Here is a 22,082-nt window from a genome sequence, read left to right on the forward strand (position 1 = left end):
TACATTCTTTATACCTTACCCTCTTTAATCATTACAAAACAACTCTGAACTACATATGGACTCACTAAAAAAAGATAGAAAGCAACTTGCCCACGAAGTAAATTAGTAGCAAGCCGAGTTGAAATTTAAACCTAGATATTGACAAATATTATCAACATTTGTATGGAACCACAGAAGACCCAGAATAGCCAAAGTAATCTTGAAATATAACAAAGCTAGAAGTATCACAATTTCAGATTTCAAGATCTACTACAAAGCTGTAGTAATCAAAACAGTATAGTACCAGCACAAAAACATATACATAGAACAATGGAACAGAACTGTAAACCCAGAAATAAACCCATGCTTATATGGTCAATTAATCTATGACAAAAGAAGCAAGAATATACAATGGAGGGCAAGAGGCTCTTCAATAAACAGTGCAGGGAGCACTGGACTATGATATGCAAAAGAATGAAACTGGATTATTTTTTAATACTACAGACAAAAATAAACTCAAAATGGATTAAAGACCTAAATGAGAGACCTGAAACCATAAAAATCCTAGAAGAGAACACGGCAGTAACATCTGACCTTGGCCAAAGCAGTATTTTTCTAGGTGGGTCTCCTAAGGTAAGGGAAACAAAAGCAAAAATAAACTGTTGTGACCACATCAAAATAAAATGCTTGTGCACATCAAAGGAAACCATCAACAAAACGAAAAGGCAACATACTGAAGAGGAGAAGGATCTGTAAATGATATATTCAATAAAGACTTAATATCCAGAATATATAAATAATTTCAATAACTTGACACCAAAATAATCTGATTAAAAATGGGGAGAGGGCCTGAATAGACATTTTGCCAAAGAGGACATACAGAGGGCCAATAGATGCATAAAAAGATACTGAACATCACTTATCATCAGGGAAATACAAATCAAAACCACAATGAGATATCATCTTACAGTCAGAATAGCTAAAATCAAAAACAAAAAATAACAAGGTCGGCAAGGATGTGAAGAAAAAGCAACCCTTATGGACCATTGGTAGGAATGTAAATTGATACAGCCACTGTGGAAAACAGTACAGAGGTTCCTTAAAAATTAAAAATAGAAACTCCTGGGACTTAGTACTTCCACTACAGGGTATCTACCCAAAGAAAATTTAAAAACTCATTCAAAATGATATATGCACCCTTATGTTTAGTGCAGCATTACTTACAATAGCCATGATATCAGAGCAAATTAAGTGCTGATGAATGGATAAGGAAAATATGGTGTGAGTGTACACACACACACACAGGAATATTAGACATAAAAAAGGAAGATCTTGCCATTTGAGAAAACATGGATGAACCTAGAGGGTATTATGGTCACTGAAATAAATCAGACTGAGAAAGACAACAACCCTATGATTTCACTCATGTGAAATCTAAAAAGAAAACAAACACTAAGTGAAAAAACAGAATCAGACCTGTAAATATACAGAATAAACTGATGCTCGCTAAAGGGAAGGAACATGGGGGTGATGGGCAAAATGGGTGAAGGGGAATGGGAGATGCAGGCTTCCAGTTAGGGAATGAGTAAGTCACGGGACTATAAGGCACAGCATAGGGAATATAGTTAATGATATTTTAAGTGTTGTGCACTATCAGAGTGTAACTACACTTGTGGTGAATGCAGTATAACATAGAAAGAAGCTGAATCACTATGTTGTACCCCTGAAACTAGTGTAACCTTCTGCAACTGTATGAAAATAATTTTTTTTAATCCTAAATGTTGACTACTTAACTAGCTTATAGTATACGGCCCCTCAGAAAGAAATATGCTAAGTGGACTAACAAAAGCATTTCACCTGGTTGTAAGAAGGGCAAAGAGAAAACCTAGAGCACGGACAAGGATGCACAATGCAGGCTAGAGTCAGAGTATAACACGGAGGGTAAGAAAAACGCTCTAGAGTAAGGCAGTTGAGTTCAAATCCATGATTATTTTCTTACGGTGTGACTCTGAAGTTACTTAACTCTCTAGACCTCAGCTTCCTTGTGTAAAATGGGCACAGTGACTGTGTTTACCTCAGAGGCGTTGAAGGGATTAAATGTGTTAATAGAAAACACACAGAACAGTGCCTGGTATGCAGTAAGTGCTCAATAAATGTTGGTAATTATTACTATATCTTAGTTATAAACCGGTAAGCCAAAATAATAAAATAAAGGAGTTAAATGAGGTGCTAACAAGGATGAATGAAAACAAAGGAAGAAACTAATTCTTATGTGATGACCTATTTCCTCTGAAATAGGAAATGTGGTCTTCTGAGAGATGGTGGAAACACAACACTTGAAAAAGGACCAATAGAATTTTGTTTTCTTTTTTAAAGCAGATTGCAGTTATAGACTGGTTAAATGACTTGTTCATAATCACAGCTACAGGCTGTAAAGCCTAATTTGACTTCAGATTTCTCCACTGTATTTAATGTCCCACAATATTATTAACTTTGATGATAAAGGTCTTGGAATACAATGCGGTTCATTTTGTTGTGTAATTTAATGCTATTTGCGACACTGTTTATGAACTCAAAATTTATAAGCAGTGTGTATCTGTCACTATCAATGTTTGTTAACCCTGAAATACTGAAAAGTGACTTAATTGAAATAGCAAAAATATGACTAAATAATCCAAGTTTTTATTGGAAGAATTACTTATTCTTTGATTTTACCCTCCAGGACATTCAATTTTAAAAACCAAGAAACAAAACACAATGTTTTAGTAGCAACATCAGTAAGGCCACTGAAGACCATAGGTTTTGAAATACTGGCACATCTGTGAAATTCAGTTACGGAATTAAAGGCAAAAATCTACTCCTGAATCTTTTTCCACAGTAAAGACTTCTTTGAATCTTTGAAACTGATTAAATGTACCATTATAGCATGTGATTAAAATGTAACTGCCTTACTGGGTTAAATATAGTTTACAAAAACCAAGAGGTTTAAGATAGGCTTTAAAATACTTCTTTGTATGTGTAAGAGCACAGCTATACTTTATAAAAAGAATAAATAGATAGACAGATAGATAGATAGATAGATAGATAGATAGATAGATAGATAGATAATAAAATAAAAAATAAAAAGAAGCAAAGTGAGACTTGGCCAGAATCTACCCAAGGGGTTAAAATGGTGAAAATTTGACAAAGATATAGTTAACAAATGAAATACAACTTTTTTTTTTTTTGAAATACAACTTTTTAATGAAGACGAGGACACAGTACTCTTTATACTAGCTACTAGTATTCCAATCATCAAGCACCCTTTGGGATCTAACATAAGGGTCACAGGACTAGTAAGAGAGCCAATGAAATGTAAATTTTGTTTCTTGGTGCTCTGAAATGCTTTCAAAATTAAATTACCAACTAGACATTAATTAAAATAGCTGTTTCTACTTCTTTTTGGAAACACCTAGATGAAGTTAGATGAAGTCAACAATTACAAAACATGCTCATGCAGTAAAACTGCTCCCATAGAATACATGTGCAAGAGAACTCTAATAGTTTGCATGCTAAGCTTGAACAGCACTTCAAATTTTATCATCATTCTATCTAGGTGCCTTCTTAAGGGTAGGGGATCTTATAAACATTACTAAGATTAAACTGTTTCTTGAGTATATAATAAAGCATCTCCAATAATTGTCAGGTGTGACCATATTCCTTTATTTAATGAATATGCGATCACATTCCTATTTATCTCGTTAAAACTAATGGTTACTGTATCCACTGCAATGGAGGAATAAGAAAACGGGTTTTCTGAGAAAAGTCCTGAAATGCATTTAGTAGGTTCACAACGCAAAATTCTGAAGGTTGCAATTGAACTAATTCTAACTATTTAACAAAATTCATAGGTCTACATATTTGACAATGTTAAGTTATATAACAAGGTTCTATATGGATCCTGCACTTAACAAGATCCATTTCACTACTAATCTGATATATAACTAATACATAAAGATTCAAATTATCTACTGCAAAAAGGTCCAACTTTAAATATGAATGACCCAAGAAAATCCATAATGTAATATTTATATCATGCATCCAAAATATTCACTTTTCAGCAGAAATGACTACAGTCCATTATTAATTTCTCAGAGATGATGGAGGTGTAACCAGTGGTCCCGGGCTACTGAAACAAGACAACTGAGAAGGATGTAACCTCCTGGACTATCACATTTATTAAACATGTTTCTATGAGAACAGATATCCTATGGGGCAGACTTCAAAGACAAGTCATGCTTGCAGCCAGCCTTATCGGGTGGAGGAGAAACATGCTTCCTCTCTTAATTCCATCTACTGGGTAAAACATTTGAAAAGCACTGTTTTCCTTAATTTTTTATTCTACCTTTTCTTTACAATAAAAGAAAAATTTCAACTTAACTTTCAGCAATCTGGCAGCAGTTTGTGAAAAGCAGCAGGAAGAGCAGAGAGAAAGAAGGGTGAATGACACTATCATCTCCAGCTATGCGCAGCATCTGCATTCTTAGGTATCTCCAATATTACTGTCAGATTAAGGGTGCCTTTCCAAAAAAGCCATACCTGAAAAAGGACTTTCCCAGGTTAAATCTGCAATACACCGTAAGTCTTCCGATCTAGATGGTGTAATTGAGTCGTGAGAACACTGGCATCCATTAACATTGCATATGAAGATCTCATATGGAAAGTATGCATCTTAAAATCTATGGCCTCCACAAGAGGGGGCAACAGGACACTGGGCAAACTAATTTCATATATTAAAAGACTGAATAGGGCAAACTGATATCAAATGCTTTCTAATATGATACATTAAGAAGACACAGTATCACTTCTGTGAAGTTACTGTCAAAAAATTCAGAACTTGAGTTTAAACATGAGGAAACTTAACAAACCTAGAGTGGAAAAATCAACAAAATAACTGAACTATACTTTTAAAAGTATCAAGGTGATAAAAGACAAAAAAACACTAAGGAACTGGCCCAGATTCAGAGGCTAAAGACACATGATAACTGAGTGCAACATACTATCCAGCATTTACTTCTGCTTTAAAGGATATTATTCAGACTGACAAAATCTGAATAAAACGAGCAGAGTGGGGCAGCCCATGTGGCTCAGCGGTTTGGCATTGTCTTCAGTCCAGGGCGTGATCCTGGAGACCCGGGATCGAGTCTCATGTCGGGCTCCCTGTGTGGAGCCTGCTTCTCCCTCTGCCTGTGTCTCAGCCTCTCTCTCTCTCTCTCTCATGAATAAATAAATTAAATATTTAAAACACAAAACAAAACTAGCAGAGTGGAGAACAGGATTATAGCAATTTTAATTTCCTGGTTTTGATAACTGTACAGGAGTTATGTAAGAGACTGTCCTTATTTTTAGAATAATCACTGCAGTACTTAGGGAGAAAAGAGAATGTTGTCTACTTCTCACCTTCAAATGGTCTAGAGAAAATACGTGTGTGTGTGTACATTTATAGGAATAAAGCAAACGTGGTAAAATGTTAATACTTGAGATATCTGGGTGAGCTCCTTTGTAGTATTTTTTGCAATTTTTCTGTAAACTGAAATTATCAGAATAAAAAGGGCATACTCAGAGAAACATTAATCTCTTCATCAAGTTGCTGGCCTGACCCTGCTTGCCACAGAACCTGGTGCTGACAAACCTATCAAAAAACATTCATGGGAGGTGTCACATAAAAGACTATGGCCAGCTTCCTGGCATAGCTTTTATGTTCTCACGACAATTATGCAAGATTCGCTTGCTGTAGATGTAAAGCGTGATAATACTCAGTGCTAGTGTACAAACGGAGAAACAGGAAATCTCATGCACTGTTGGAGTTTAAATTTGTGCAACCTTTTTGGAAGACATTTTAACAATGTCTGCTATAATTCTAGATGGGAATTCAATAATTCTAGATGTGAATTCGAGTTCCTAGCCATTTTGATCCTAGAAATTTATTATGTAGGTAGGCAAATATGCATACCAAAATACTGGATAAAGCATCATTTATGTTAACAAAAAAAATTTAAATTCCATGTGTACAATTAGGAATAGATTGTTGAATACATATCACCTCCCAGTCACAGGTTACAAACACACAACAAAAAGTGATCCAGTTAGTAGCATTCATTTTCAAGGAGGAAGTAAGATCTACATTTTCATCTTTTCCCCCCAAGTGCACATATAAAACAATACATATACCCTACACACAATTAATTATTTGTGATAATGGTGGGCAGTGGTAAAAATTTCATTTTGCTCTACAATGCATTATACAATTTATTTTTTTTAATTTTTTATTTATTTATGATAGTCAGAGAGAGAGAGAGAGAGAGAGGTAGAGACACAGGCAGAGGGAGAAGCAGGCTCCATGCACCAGGAGCCTGACGTGGGATTCGATCCTGGGTCTCCAGGATCGCGCCCTGGGCCAAAGGCAGGCACCAAACCGCTGCGCCACCCAGGGATCCCGCATTATACAATTTAACAGGTGTTTTATTCTTTCCTAATTAAGTTTGACTTAGGTAAACAGCAAAATAAAATTGCATTCTCTGGGTATCAACTCACACACCAAGTCTGGAATACAAGTAGCTTAAAATTAAAACAGAAAAATGCATAGGAGTTAAAAATTTACTCAAAAAAATTTCACTGAGCAGGCTACTTTAGAAAAAATATGCCCAATTCAAATAAAGTCACACCCTTATGGAAAACACAAAGGAAAATACAATGTAACTGAACTTTAAATAGGTTCCACTATTAACCAGCTGTTTAATTTTTGTTAAGAACTCCATCAGAATCTTTACTTGGCTTTATGAACTACCTTTTAAGGCAGTGTTCAAGGAATGGAAAGTGTCATCTGATGAGAACACAAAATGTATCATTCATGGGAGAGGTAGGAAAGTGCTATAGTTAATTAAGTACATGAGGTCAGGAACTGGGTTGCTTAAATCCAAATCCTGGCTTTAATGAAAACTAATGGAAGGCACCTAAACTCTAAGTCTCAGTTTCCTCGTCGGAAAACACAGATAAAAGTACTTCTATATAGGTTTCTTGAAGAATTTAAAATGTTCCTATGTGTACAGCATCTAAAAGAATGCAGGTCACTGCATAAGCACTCAGTAAACACCACTACTCCTCCTTCAAGACTGGATCAATGATATTTATTCTAACAAATACAGTAAAACTGAGATGGGCCTTTGAAACAAATACATATGTATACTGCTTTAGAAATCCAGGTAAATAACCATACACCTCATAAGGGACTGGAATCCAGAATACAAAAAGAATTCCTCTAAATCAACAACAAAAAATCTGATTTAAAAATAGGAAAAGGGGGTGCCTGGGTGGCTCAGTTGGTTAAGAGTCTGCTTTTGACTCAGGTAGTGATCTCAGGGTCCTGGGACTGGGCCCAGCTTCAGGCTCCTGGCTCAATAAAAATAGGAAAGGGGAAAGGGACTTGAATAGACATTTGTCCAAGAAGATAAAAAAATGGCCAATAAGCATGTGAAAAGATATTCAACATCACTAATCATTAGGAAAATGCAATTCAAAACCATAATGAGATACCACTTCACACCCATTAGGATGGTGGTGATCAACAATAACAGAAAATAAAGTATTGGAGAGGATATAAAGAAACTAGAATCCTTATACATTGCTGATGGGAATGTAAAATGGTGTAGTCACTGTAGAAAACAGTATAGTGGTTCCTCAGTCAATTCCAATTCTGGGTATAAACCCAAAAGTGAAAGCAGGGACTCAAATAGATACTTATACACCAATGCTCATAGCAGCCAATATTCACAACAGTCAAAAGGTGGAAACAACCCAAATGCGAAAATAGCAAGTAACGAGATGAACAAATGGGGTATATACATACAATGAAATATTATTAAGCCTTAAAAAATATATATGTATATATATATTATTCTGAAACATGCTACCATGTGGATGACCTTGAAAACATTATGCTAAGTGAAATAAGCCAGATACGTAATAGAAAAGTAGAATGGTGGTTGTCAGGAGCTGGGACTGGGACTGGGGCTGAGGCAGGGGCAGGAGAGCAGAGAGAGGTAGTACTTGATGAGTACAGAGTTTCAATTTGGGAAGATGGAAAAGCTCTGGAGACAGATGGTGGTAATGGTTGTACAATAATGTAAATGTACTTACTGCAACTGAACTGTACACTTAAAATAGTAAATTTTATATTGTATACATTTTGCCACATGCAAAAATACATTCAGTTTTGCCTTAAACTATGGCTTACAGAGAGATAATGGCTCAGCTTTGAGGGGTCCTATGTTACTACTGGTCAAGTGACAGCTGCCTAGTAACTTAAAAACAGACAAGTAGGTGCCAAAACAAAATAGACAAGGGGTATATGTAGAAATAGTACACATGTGTACAAACATACACACACATACCCACAAATACACACAAGTGGTTCCTACTACTATTATAGCAAATATACAAAAGGAAAAAGAGAAGTCTGTTTGAGAATCTATACTTTTCAAGGAAGAGTAGCTAAACAGCATGCAAAGCAACCCATCAAAAACTGTTTAGGACTAAACATCTTTCATTGAAAATCCACAAGTGATCATGGACAAGTGGCTTATATATGAGATGAAGTCACAAAATTTTCTCCCATGTACTTCTGCCTCACCCCCACTTCAAATTGTAAGCAGTGAAGATTTTTTCCTCTCTACAAATTTTCTGTCAGACATGTTAAGATTGTCAGTTCTTTAAAGGCTAGGTAGTCAACTGAAATTTTTTTGCAAGAAGAAATAAATCTCATATTAATCAGAAGAGGTATTAACTTTTATCTCTTAAACATTCTTTCTAACCCTAATGAGACAAGGGAGTAAGAGAAGGAAGGAGGGAAAGAAGGAAGGAAGGAAGGCAGGAAAAGTAAAAGACATTTTCCCCCTACCTAAAATGAAATATAGAAGGCCTAAGGTCAGGATACCTGCGTGGCTCAGTTGAGTAACGGATTCTTGATTTTTGGCTTAGGTTGTGATCTCCAGGTAATGGGACTGAATGAACCCTGAGGAGGGCTCTACACTTTGCTTGTCTCTCTTCCCCCACCCCTGCTCTTGTGTGTGATAGACAGATAAATTCATTCTTTTAAAAAAGGGGTGGAGGGGGAGGGAGAGAGAGGGAGAGAGGGGGGGAGAGAGAGAGAGAGAGAGAGAGAGAGAAAGGCCATAGGAATATATAATCATCCATAACAGGTTTTTGTTTGTTTGTTTGTTTGTTTACCTGTTCTTCTAGTTATCTGTTAACCACTGCCTAGGACAAGTGAACAAGAATTGGTACTGATAGGTTAGAACCTCCAAAAGTGGCCATCAATAATTTCCACTGGGGAAGTTTAACCTACAGCAGAAAGGGCCAAGGAGATTTTTAATAGGAAAGGATATGAGGAAGACAAATAAGTTACATTTCAGGAGGTTTCTCAGGGTAAGTTCCTAACTCCAAAGAATTAACAAACTAGGTAAAAATAGGTAATTTTCAATTTTCAAAAAATGTATTAATAACTGCCAAAAGACTTTGCAATTTTAAAATTGGATTCTATATGGAGTCCTAACACTCTAAAAATAAAAGTTTCCATGTACCTGGTGAGGAATCAAAGGATAAATATGGTGGAGAGAGGCCAAGCATTACACATCATATGAAAGGAAACAGGAGAAGTAAGTAGGAAAAGAGTGTTTCCCTGTAAAAGTCAGGTCCAGTGGGTTTCTCCCTAAATTAATCCTGATTCCATAGATTAAAATAGGTTCAGAAGCACTACCAAGCAATTAGGCAGTATGTGAAGATCCGTGCCTTTTCCTTAATAAAAGCACACTCTAGAATGTAGTGATACTGCTAGATCACTGACAAACATATGCTTGCTGACTTCTGATTATTACTGCTGATGAAGTTCAAACGTAGTAAAAACTTTATAATCACATTATGTGTAAAAATGGGTACCAAAAGACATGTACAAGAATGTCCATTACATCATCAGACATAACCCCAAATTAGAAACAAGCCAAAAGGCTATTATAAGGAACAGATAAATTATAATCCTACAATAGTGCTATTCAGCAATCAAAGTAAACTATCACCACACATATGACCAGTTTATCACTAGCAAAAGCTGCCAGACCCAAAAGGTACATTATTGTATCACTCTGCTTATATGAAATTCAAAAGCAAGCAAAACTAATCTGCAGTGTTCACCAGGATACAGGTTACCTTCAAAAATGCAGTATAGACTAGAAGGGGCTATAAGACGGCTTCTAGGAAGCTGGTAATTTCTTTCTGCATCTGTATATGATGTTCACAAATCTATTCACTTTGTGAAAATTTACTTCATTGTACATTTACAATTTATGTACTTTGTTTCTGTAAGTTTATCACATTAATTTAGAAAAAATATTTGTGTATCTTTAATATTTTTGAATGAATGGATGGTTTTGAGGGAAAAAAAAGTTCCTGGACTTCATTCTTGTCTTCAGATTTTAATATCAAAATTTTATAAGGCTCTGATTTCTAGTCCTTGGCTATACCACTCGAAAATGTATTTCATATTAAAAAAAGTTAAATATTATACCAATGAGGATATAAGTCCTAACAAAACTGGTCTTCTTCCCTCTTCACCCAAATTGCAGATCATATTCCAACAATCTTCTCTCCTACTTAGTAGGCAAAAAATTAGGATCATCTGTGGTCTTCTGTTTGGCAAATCACCTATCACAAGATTATGCATTAAAAAAAATCAGTAAAAAAAATCACTAATTATGCAGTGTCATAGAAAAATATTGAGCATGTACTAGGACAAAAATGTTCCCCTTATTAATCTTAAAATTGGCTTCCTTTGCTTATCTCACCCAAAACTGAGAAGAGGAGGAGAGAGAATGGTATAATTGTTTTCCTAGAGTCTGGGTCTTTTTTATTTTAACCATTTAATACACATTTAAGTGCCTACTATGGGTTAGGCACTGCAACTAGACATGGAATATATAGCAACAAATAAGATACGCTGTCTCTATCTATACAGACCATACTAATAGCAGTAGTAGAGGGCCCCATTAGGCTAGGAACTGTGCCCTCATATCTCAACTTCATACAGGAGCTTATAAGGCAGGCGCTATTATCAGTCTTATAAGGCAGGTGCTATTATCCTCATTACAAGAAGAGGAAATCAGCTTAGAAAGTACTTGCTCAAGTTTACGTAATGGTAAATTTTGTTCAAAACATGTTACGTTTTAAACATAGTTTTAAATATAAAACTACGGTAAATTTTGTTCAAAATGTAACGTGTTTTGAACAAAACATAATATGAACTTAGATCATGATTTTCCATACGCTCTTGCATTAAGATAGAATTTAATTACAGTTCAATTCTGGATACTAACATGTGGAGAGGGTGTCTGGGGAATAAATTTTTATGATAGGACTATAAACTGCAGTAATTGATCCTAAAACCTTTTATGATACAAGATTTGGTTTGCTTCAGTGAGAGGTCAACAAAAAACCCAAAAGGAAACCTTCTTTCATTACCCTTCCAATACTTTAGCAACTGACTAAATTTCAGAAAGAGAAAGGGTGAATTTTCCTTTGAATACTAGAAAGCGGAAAAAATGCTGTCCAAAGCTATAAATACCTAAAATTTAGTAAATCTAAAGACAACTGCTGTGGAAGCCATATCTTGGCTACCACATAGATACATACAGACATGTGTACACGTATATGTCATAAATTTGACAATTACTCATACATTTCCCCTGCACAAGGGCAAATGTTACAATTACACTGGGAGCTACGAGTCTCATGACTCTGTTTATACTATCAATCACAATTCTGCAAAGTACATTTTTTTCTGAGCTGAAAAGGACCAAGAACCTACAGACATCTTCAGTTAACAAAGAGGCTTTACTTTTTTTTTTTTTCTGTTGGTAGAAATTATACAGGCACAGTACTGGCCCAACCTCCCTCAAGCCATCCATGTTTGGCCAATTTCTTAAATAGCCAAATCTCAAACACATAGTCTGGTACTCTAAAGTATTTGAATTTAGCAATGCATCTGCCTTTTATTTTCCTCTTAAATAATCCAGACCCAGAATATTTATGGACAGGATAGATAGTGCATAAAGGTAGGGCTATAGCTCAGGTTTATTTATTTAAATTTTATTATTTGAGAGAGAGCAAGCACACGTGCACAAGTGCAGGGAAGGGGCAAAGGGAGAAAGAATCTGAAGCAGACTCCTTGGAAGCTAATGGGGGAGGAGGGGCCTGAATCCCACAGCTTCAGAGAGGAGGATCTGAGCCAAAGTATGCCTAATTGACTGAGACACCCAGGTGTCCCTACGACTAAGGTTCATAAAGGAGTTAAGCACTTTCAAAGAATCCTGTCCCTAAGGGCAAAATAAAAAATGGTAATTATCCTTTTAAAATATATAAAATAGGACATTGGATTAAAATGGAGAATTTTATGAACAAAAATAATAAAATCAAATTTCATATGTTTGGAATGGGGAAGAGATTTCCAAAAGGGTCTTTTAAAAAAACATTATATATTCATTTGAGAGAGAGCATTTAAACAAGCGCACATGTGTGGGAGGTTAGAGGGACAGAGAAACCCAAGCCTCTGTGCTGAGTACAGAGCCCCACATGGGGATCCCACAACCCTGAGCTGAAGTCAAGAAACAGATGCTTAACCGACTGCACCACCCAAATGCCCCTCCAAAATGTTTTTTATACCACCACTGCATGAATAAGGAAACACCTTTCTGCCTAAATGTTAATACCCAAAACAATACATTTTTTCTGAATTGTAGCTTTGCCTTCTGTTATCATAGGTCATTATAATAGACCTGCATTTGTGGTAACACCAAAACCACTCTGAAGAAGTGGTCTTAACCACAACTCAAAGCTTAAAGAATGGCTTTCTGCCAAATTATATCTGAGCCATCAACCTGTCACACTGCCTTCATGTACTGCTGGACCAGTACTAGGCCCAGCAGCTAGTATCTGCTCCCACCAGCCTCACAGGAGGCCCGGAGGCTCTGAAAGGTAATACACAAGACAGGGGCACAAGGGTCGATAGTGTCATCTGACAGCAAACTGCTTTGCCCTGGGTGGTACCATAAGCTACCTAATACTCCAAAACTCACCTGAGAAGCCTCTGCCCAGCAAAAACAAAGGGAAAGGTTCTGAATTGAGAATGATCTTAGGGCAGCCCGGGTGGCTTAGTGGTTTAGGGCCGCCTTTGGCCCAGGGCCTGGCCCTAGAGACCCGGGATCAAATCCCGTGTCGGGCTCCCTGCATGGAGCCTGCTTCTCCCTCTGCCTGTGTCTCTGCCTCTTCTCTGCCTCTCTCTCTCTCTGTGCCTCTCATGAATAAATAAATAACATCTTTAAAAAAAAAAAAAGAATGACCTTGAAATGATTAAAAATATAGATCATCAGTAACTCATGGTGGTGAAGTACTAATCCAGGAGCTTGGGGGTAGCCGTAAAGAAAACAAGGATAAGGCCTTTCGTAAGTGTAGGCTGAACTCTCACCATTTGGGTCATTCATGCTATGTATTTACTTGGTATTTTGCTATGCCATGAATTTAAATTATGTAAACTACAAAGCTGTTGTTAGAGCTAATTCAGTAGTTAACTGTACAGTCAACTGGCATCCAGCCTGACATCCAACTGTCTAACTAGAAAATAGGAGAATAGGTTTTCTTTAAACTCCACTGTAGCAACTTAATTCTTAACACCAACTTCTATACCTGTGTGCTCCCTAAAGACATGCTGTTTTTCTTCTCTATAGTATGAGTATTATTGACCTCTTCCCCTCATTTTTGCCTTCTGTCACAAGCCAATTCATTGACTAATACCAACTGTATTCTGAATTATTTCAGAAGGCTGGATGACGCTCTCATTACTACCTAAATCCACAGCTTCTTAAACTGGCCTCATATATCAGAAGAGAAAAGTAGATAACAAACAACAAATAGAATGTATCTCCTTATATATGCTCTTATTTAATTCCCATTAACAATCCTGAGAAGGTAGGAATTATTTCCAACTTAGATGGGAAAGTTAAAGTTCAGAAAGTCACACGGTAGGACTTTCCCCTACTTTCTGATTAGACACTGCCATACTAAGGTCAAGATAATAAGATCCACCCTCTGGTCTTTATAATAAGACCCATCCTCTGGTCCTTAAAGTGCTTATCTTCGCCTTACCCAAATAAGGACTTTTTCCCCTCCTAATTCACTGAAAAATTAATTCCTATTTGCTTTTTCCATTAAACAAAGTACCTATCATATGAACATTTATTTAATGTTTCAGAAAAATCACGTTTTACCCTGTAAACTATTTCTCAGCAAACCAACACTGCTGAATCCCAAGGATGTAATGCTATAGTAATCCAACTAGAAAATATGAAACAATGGCATAAAGTTAAATAAACCAGGGAAATCTGATGGGTTAATAGCTCTGGGGATTAGTGGAATCCAGAGCCTTTAAAGAATTATAACTAAATATCGCAGTAATGGGAAAAAATGCCAACCTGTTTCCACAATAAATTAAATATGCACAGTGGACTTTTTTTAGGCCATAACTTTCATGCTGAACAATCTTTTTTTATTTTTAAATAGCAGAAGTGTACATCAGAGAAATATGGCCAAAGCTATAAGCTTATATTATTCACATTAATGTTGACTCAAGAGTGTATAGTATTAATACCAAGTTTTTAAATATAAGCCTATACACAGTATATGTTCACTAAACTAATAAGCCAGAATAGCATGTCATGTTAAAAAAGAAAAAAGGCAATAAAAACAAAAAAAATTATGGAATAGTAGCTCAAACTCTATTATTTAGACTATTTTAACAATAATTATGAACAAGCCAATCTAAAATTAATAAATTATTATCTACATTGGAGAAAAAAATTATAAAGTCTCCCAAATAAGCTGATATTAAATTTACAAGCTTTACAATGCAGAGAAAAAGTAACTACTTTACCCAAGTAAATGATGATAAATTTCCTCACTTTCATTACAGTATTTTCTCCTCAGAGACTGTCCTGATATAGGTTACCATTATTACTTGCTCAACAATATCGTGTTCCTTAATGAAGCATGTTGACAACTTCCAAATAGCGATAATCCATGTTTCTGACAGATTCTGTAAGTGGCATCAAGATCTAAATGGAGCTACAAACAATACACCTGAAGGAGAGGTCCTTAGAAGTCCATATTCATTCATGTAATTTTGAGAAGTCTAAAACGAATTGAAAGGAGAGCTTACATATACTAGGTATAGGTCTCCAGTAATTTCACGTAGGCAATTTTTCATTGCAGTATCAATAAACAAATACTAACATAAAACCCATTATATATAAACCAATATAATGATACAATTAACAGGCTAACTTCCTGGGCTTTTAAAATGACAGTAGTTCCTGGGTCTGAAGGAAAGTTTAAGATAAAATAGATCCTTAATTCTAAGTATAAATTGGAACTTTGGAATGAAAACCAAAATTAAAAGGGGGTCATTTAAACTGTTGATTTTTTTTCCTGGTTATCCCTCAGTGCCTTGGTTTGGTTCTAGTATTCCATAAGAATTAATCCTACTAGTATGGTCTTTATACTCAACAAATCTTTTAATCTGAAAAAGGAATACTCCTTGCCTGGGGTCAGCCCTCTTGACTTCTGGACAACTTGTTAGGACCTATATTTTATACTATTTTCATAATATCCTCATTTCTCACTTGGTCTGCCCAGGTTTGAGACTCAAAAGCACTGTTCACATATTAAATAGGAATGTAGAAATGATATCCATGTTTGTTCAGGTTGCATGTAAATGAGGGAGGAAGAGGGTTGTAAGGTAGGAAGAAAAGAGAGGAAAACACTGGAATGTGAGAGAGCAGTAAAAGAGAAGAGAAAAGGATTGCCTTAGCAAGTGTCAGAGCCACCAAGCTGAAGAGAAATAAAAGCAATGGAGTGTCTAGCAGCCATAAAAGGGCAATTGTCCACCTCCTAACAAACTAAATCTGGTCAATCCCAAATATGGAAATGTTTTAGTTGAAATACAGAGCTTTTCTTCTGTGGGATACAAGCACAGATCACAATCATTCTTTCCCTATAAAAAAAACCTCACACTTGGAGATCTACCACTGTGAGAAAAATCTGTTGAATTATTATATAAACTATTTCCAACTTTTGTTCCCCCAAAGTCCAGGTCTTTCCGGCAAAAAAAAGAAAAAAAAAAAAAAAACAACTTTAGTCCTTTCACAATTTTTCTAGGACTTCAAGTCTCTATATGTGTAAAATACAAGTGTTCATTTTAACAACCTGGAGAGCTGGACAATTCTAAGTCCAATACTCATTAAATGTTAGCTATTATGCATCCAAGACTTTTTTACTTTTTTTAAAAGTAGGCTCTACACCCAGCATGGAGCCCAACACAGAGCTTGAACTCATGATCCTGAGATCGAGATCCGAGGTGAGATCAAGAGTCAGACATTTAACTGAGTCACTCGAGTACCCCAAGATTTTCTTTTTTTTTTCCTTTTAGATTTTATTTTTTATTCATGAGAGACACAGACAGAGAGAAAGGCAGAGACACAGGCAGAGGGAGAAGCAGGCCCCATGCAGGGAGCCCAATGTGGGACTCTATCCTGGGTCTCCAGGATCACGCCCTGGGCTGAAGGGAGCACTAAACCGCTGAGCTACCCGAGCTGTCGAATTTTCTCAGTCTTTATATAAACTTTAACTCACAAAAGAGTGCATTAATGACAGGATGCCTGGGTGGCTCAATGGTTGAGTATCTGCCTTCGGCTCAGGGTGTGACCCCAGAGTCTGGGGACCCAGTCTCGCACTGGGCTCCTTGCAAGGGGCCTGCTTCTCCCTCTGCCTGTGTCTCTGCCTCTCTCTCTCTTTCTCTCTCTGTGTCTCTCATGAATAAATAAATAAAATCTTAAAAGAAAAAAAAGTGCATTGATGACAAAACTGTAGAAATGACCAACTTTTCAAGCAGTGAATACTTCCTTATATATCCACGCATTGTCTCCATTGGTAAGTTAAGAAAATGGCCTGTGTTGCCATTGCAGGACAGATGCAGGTCTTAATAATCTGTATTACCAAAAGTTCATTCGTCTGACAAGTATTTACGAAGTACCTGTGATGACTAGGCACTGTCTTGGGGCAGGGAAAACGTGAATCAACAAAACAAAGTGTGTAACTGCAGGGGTAGAGAGGGTAAGATTGAAAATTGGTTCCCAGCAGCTGGAGCAACAGCTTTCATTTCAAAAGCACTTTCAGGGGGTTTTCCCTGTTCCCAGTCATCTCAGTTTGATACGTTACCGGCATCTCCTACATCCCTGCCCCAGGGTGACCTGTACTCACAGATTACTCTTTCCAAAGGAATTGCAAACTTTTTTGGGTGAGCTTTAATAAGGCTAAATCTCATGCATACTTCATTAATCTAGATGCTTAGCTGCTACCATCAGCACTTCTAGCACATTTTTAATCACCTTCGTTTGTGCACAGTCCAACTGAAACACAAAAGCACTCAACCAAAGTAAAGCTCTGAAAATGCTCTCTGTCCTGCCCATCACCCCAAGCTTTCCTCCCCAGGATTTCGTATAACAAATAATCAAGGAACAGGAGGGAAAAGGCAGTTGTCCTTTCTGATCTCTATTTTCCAAAGTCGTACATTTCCAGTCATTATTTATAAAGATTACACGCTGACATGATAGTTGTTAAAGCAATGTCTGAAGAGTTGTGGGGGCAACAGAAGCTGCCACTATTGTATTCGAAGTTTACTCACTCCAATGTGTAAGGACCTGGCCACGTCGCAGATAAGGGCTCCAGAACGAAAACTGTACTCCTCATTTCAGTAACAGTTTTGGCATGTGTGCACATTTTCCATATCACCTACATACTAGTCTCCTCATGATCACCTAATAAGTCTGTACTTACAAAACAGGGGCACCTGGGTGGCTCAGTTAAGGCTCCCACTCTTGACTTCGGCTCAGGTCATGGTCCCGGGGCTCCGGGACCCATATCAGGCTCCATGGTCCATGCAGAGTCTGCTTAAGATTCTCCCTCTCTCCCTCTCCCTCCGCTGGCCCCTGCACACCCTCTCCTTCCCCTATCCCCGCAAATAAATAAATCTTTTAAAAAAATATTACAAGATAAACTTTGTTGTGTTTTTGAAAAGGAAAATATTCTGATTTTCATGAAAATTACTGATATAGCATATTCCACTTTTCGATGAGGTTTATGGTTAAGATGGGGTTCTAAAGTATTCTTTTAATAATATATCCCAGATACCAGACATGCAAAATAGCATTTTTCAAAGTAATGAAATATAAATTAGCTTGAAAAAGTACCGAATGCTAACAATGCTACTCTTTATAGAAAAGATTTTTAAACTTTACTTTCAGAATCTAAAACACTGCTTTAAAATTTTCCTGAAGCAGCTCATCTTCATTTTTAGTGTGTTTTTGACTTCTTTTTAGTAACCAAAAATATACTGGAACAATATCTAATAACTAATATAGTAATTTATGATATGTTCTTTCTTCTACTCCTAGGTATGTCGCTGGAGTACCATGGTAGCCACTGATCTCCATTCTAGGCCAACCAAACTAAAATGTAGTTTAGTTTCCTCCTAAAACTACACTTTAAGAGAAAAAAATCTACCAAAGAAAAAGAATACAAGTTGCTCTCATTCTCATGCATGATGATAACTAAAGTAAAGGGACACAGTTTTGAAGAACAGATGCCACAAAGTGACAGGATGAAATCCTGCTCCCTCAACAGGGCAAAAAGCATGAGGTAGCAAGTGATGAGATTGGAGTAAAAGGACTAAAATAGTGATGGAAAGCAAGCAATGTAGTTGATAAGGGAGAGAGAACTGGAGAGTCTGGGAGAAAGCAAGGTCAGGTGGGGGGTAGGGGTTTTTGGAGAAACAGAGTAATAGAAAAAAGGGATTAACTCTCCCATTCTCTGAATCCACACACTCTTGTTTTCTACCTTCACCACTAGCAACATATTCATCACTAGCAACATATGCCTGTACAAACTGGTGCAAAGACAAGCAACCATCATTAAGGTACTTATACTACTGATGGTAGTTGGGGGTGGGGGAGTGGTATTACTTTATCTTCTGTAATTTCAAAACCTAGTCTCTAAGTTTAGTATATTGTACCCAATTCAGAGCAGGAACCATGTTCATTTGACTCAAATTCCAAGAACTTGCAGAGAAAGATGAAATGTGCTTATCATCTTTTGGCCTCCTATTCTGGCAATGATTTCTTCCATTTTTCAACTCCCAAGTGTAGAAAACTAATATACAAATTCCATTGCTATGAAACAATTTACCAGAAATCTTCATTCTCTTATTGTTTTCTAGGGAGGAAGAAACTATTTTAGACACAACCCTAAAATATACATATGCTGACACTGTCTTAGTTTGAAGCTACATTTATCTTAAAATATTCACCAGAAACTGTGATCATCTTCAATAAATCTGTAAAACAAAAATCTGCCCGTTATAAGGACACTGTGGTAGGCACAGGCACTAATCCAAAAAAAACAAAAGCTCTAACATTTACCCTAAATATTGTAATATATCTGATTTATGCTTAATCTTTTTACAACATTAAACTTTTAATCTACCTTCTGAATAAAAGCAGCCCCTAATGCATGAAAAAGTCTTAACATAAAAGGACTGGGAAAATGAATTGGGTGGGCTTCAGTAAATATCATCAGGTTTTGGGTTTTTTTTTAACTGTATGGGTCACTTTCATCAATGTAAAGTAAGAGTAAATTCCTCCTTTACTAGGAAATATTCTAAATTCCTTACCTATGAGCCTTTATAAGTATTTACCAGGGTAAGCTTGGGCACCAACAACATAACAAAAAATAAAAACAAGGTTTCACATCTAATTAATTATAGCCTACCATCAGAGATAAGACTACTGAGCTGATAATCCTGCTTTAGATAGCTGAAGTCTGACTTTGGTCAGTTTGGCAGCCTCTATTTGTAAGACTGTAAGAGTCTCTCAGTTGATCATTAACTGAATGTGGGTCTCTGCAATTCAGTACATATATGTGCTCCTGAAACAAAAGTTTTACAAAACCATGTTGTGGGATATATTCACGACATTCGCTATTCTGTTCTTTTCTGCTTCATTTAATTTGAGGGGAAAGGCAGCAACTTATTAAATGGACTCCAGAATGGGCTGCCACTAGCAGTCTGAAGATCAGGAATCTATAGATGATAAATACCAGAATGTATGTCAAGGGGCAGTATACTAGATCAGTCTACTTAATAAAACAGCCTTGATTAATCCCACCCAAAAGCTGTTGTTAAGTTCTCCTCTACTCCACTCCCTAGATACTCTCCAGTAATAACCTTCACTTCAAACGAAACGGATGGAAGAGTGATCCTTGAGGGTAATATACACCATGGCGTACCATTATAAGCACTGGAACCTATCCTGGTCACCTCCTAGCAAGGCAAAACAAGACAGAACTAACAGCACCTGTGAGAGACATCTGTGATTATGGTAGACATATACTTAGTGGAACTAAGATAATCCAATTAACATACTCATAAATGGGCATATATTTTGTTTATTTCTACATTGCAAAAATTTGAAACAAAAGGCTTTTTAAAAAAATACCCTTTTCTACATTCAGGCACTCTGATATTTTCTATTCTAATATGTGTCTTAATGCTGGTCATAACCCACTAAATCGATTTCTTGACCCACTAATGACTGGGTTGAAACCTGCAATTTGAAATATATAGTGTTAGACACACAAATCAACCTAGCAGGATAAGAGGACCACAGATAAATTATAGGTCTCTAGTGGCCACCTTTCACTAATGAGAAAAAGCCCAAAGAATTGAAAACATCAAACAAATAGTGATTGTTTATTTAGCTCTAGGAAGATCTTATGAGAAACTGTAAGACTCAAGATAAGAAAAAAATATAATACCACCCCCCTTTCAAACAACAGGTTCGTGATCTGGCATTTAATAATCACTACTACTGTTAATCTAACACTCGCTCCCTGCACAACATCGTGTGTATAATTTATTTACATAGGCAGATATTTATATAGGTACGTATATTTTATACATACACATATAAAATGTATTAACATAAATTATACAATTATGTACTTATTATATTTTTAATATACAAATTTAAACTTTTTTCCAGATAATTTTTATAACCTGTTAAAATAATTAAGTGTTAGATCTGAAACACAGGTCAGTTGGCCCATGAGTCTAAGCTCTTAACCACTAGGCTATAAACTTTCCACAGGAGTTCTCAGCCCTGGCTGTGCATCAAGAATCCTCTGTGGAGTTACAACAAAACAAACAGATGCCCAAGTGCTACCCAAAAAGAGATTTTTAAAGTTGAAGTAGCAAATATTACAGAGAATTACAGTTTGTAAACAATGTATCAAATATCATCTCCAACTCATGTCAGAAAAGATCTTTTTTTAAGAGCACACCACTGTGTGCCATCAGACACGAAATACCTGGTTGAAGTGAATGATTGCCTTGGTTAATAAGCAACCTACTTTACCTACAAACTGTGATTAGATCACTGTCATAATAGACTGGAATTTAATATAAAGCCATTTTGTCTTAGGTTTAATAACTAAATTCCATTTAGAATTTAAGTGCTGACATATCAAAAGGATCTTAACATAGGACAGCCTAAGTGATAAAAATTACAGACTGCACTAGTGTATTTCTATTGAATTTATCTATCCATGATTTAAACAGTTACCTTCTCAACATACTTTCCTTTATTACCTAAAAGATAAAGAATTCTGAGCCTAATGTAATATTAATAAACTCCACATTCTTCCTGGGCTCATTCACTTCCACCATCCATAAGAAAACATTTAGTAGCAAGAACACAGTACAAAATTAGGAGGTTTCTAAGGTTTCAAATAATTAAAAAGTGCTTTTAACTACATCAGTCAAATAAAATGTATGAACATAAAAACCGTACAATTTTTGACGGTTAAGTGGGTAATATGAAACCTAGAATTACCACTATTAGCAACCACAAATAACA

At 36.3% G+C, this 22,082-nt stretch overlaps 1 protein-coding gene across 7 annotated transcripts in view; it reads right to left on the minus strand.

Moving 5' to 3' along the window:
• The window catches only part of RBPJ (recombination signal binding protein for immunoglobulin kappa J region), a 223,663-nt gene that overhangs the window by 43,595 nt on the left and 157,986 nt on the right, over nucleotides 1–22,082 (minus strand). The window lies entirely within an intron of this gene.

The sequence above is a fragment of the Canis aureus genome, chromosome 2, assembly GCF_053574225.1.
Source record: "Canis aureus isolate CA01 chromosome 2, VMU_Caureus_v.1.0, whole genome shotgun sequence".
Lineage (NCBI taxonomy): Eukaryota > Metazoa > Chordata > Mammalia > Carnivora > Canidae > Canis > Canis aureus.